This window comes from Octodon degus, unplaced genomic scaffold, assembly GCF_000260255.1.
Source record: "Octodon degus isolate 3935 unplaced genomic scaffold, OctDeg1.0 scaffold00123, whole genome shotgun sequence".
Classification (NCBI taxonomy): Eukaryota; Metazoa; Chordata; class Mammalia; order Rodentia; family Octodontidae; genus Octodon; species Octodon degus.
In genome coordinates, this window is record NW_004524699.1 from 1,036,033 (window position 1) to 1,037,136 (window position 1,104).

At 53.6% G+C, this 1,104-nt stretch overlaps 1 pseudogene; it reads right to left on the minus strand.

Moving 5' to 3' along the window:
- Nucleotides 1–86: 86 nt before the first annotated feature.
- LOC101582908 lies at nucleotides 87–366 on the minus strand (annotated as a pseudogene).
- Nucleotides 367–1,104: the final 738 nt, after the last annotated feature.

A 1,104-nucleotide genomic window follows, 5' to 3' on the forward strand; every position in this document is an offset into this window, starting at 1 on the left:
GGGATCGAACCGCGGTCCCTGTGCTTTGCCAAGCTTGTTCCAAGTAGGTGCTTTAGACCACTGAGCCATCTCTCCAGCCCCTGGCATCTCTTCTTAGAAGTCTGTTTCTTCACTGATGTTCACCCAAACAGAAAGAGCAATCCAATAGCAACAGAGTTCACTATTATCAATGGCACTCTCATCACGGTTCTTACAGATCGAATAAGGTTCGTTAGCTGCAATTTAATTCCTGGCTCCTCTCGAATCCACCGATCCCCTGGTCTGTCCCCAGCCAGTGTTCTTGAGGAAGCGCTCTTCCTGCAGCACAGCGATGGCGTTCACGCACAGCAGGGCCGCTTGCCTCAGCGAGTGTAGGGGAAAGGCCATGGTTACCAGGAGTCGCCTAGAAGTCCAACCAATACTTGTCGGGCCGCCACCGCCGCGGATGTGGCGGCCCCGTCAAACTGGGTTTTTTTAAATAAAAAAAAAAAAAAAAAAAAAAAACACAAGTCCAGGTGTGGTGGCACACTGAGTTGCATCCCTAACTCTTCTTTATTTTGAAAGAGTCCTGCTGAATTGCTGAGTTGCCCAGGCTGGGCTCAAACTTGTGATCCTTCTGCCTCAGCCTCCTAGACTGCTGAGATCCCAAGCATGTGGTCAGGCATGGTAGGGGTGACTCACTCCATCCCCTGGGCCTGGTCGCCCCTCATGAGCTCTACCCCTGACATGGTGTCTGTGGCTCAAGTTTCCAACACAAGCTTTTGGGGAAGACATTCAAACTGGAGCAAAGGAGAAAAATTAGCAAGGAAGTAGCACAAGAGGACAGACCCCAAACAGAGAGGCGCCACTCTCCAGGATGAAGAGGGCCTCAAGGGCTGCCCAGCAGGAGATGGGCAAAACCACGCTGCAGCTAGTGAGGCTGAAGGGACTGTGGAGGTGAGGGGCCTGGACATGCCCAGGAGGGGAGGCCCAGGCAGAGGGGCTTGAACGTCAGGGCTGACTGGAGGGGTGCAAGGCTTCCCCCAAAGTCTGCACATGAGGCAACAGCAGAGTGGGTCTGCATCTGGGGAGCCTACAATTTCTAACCCATGGTTCTTCAAGCAGACTTCAGCCCAGCCCTGGGGG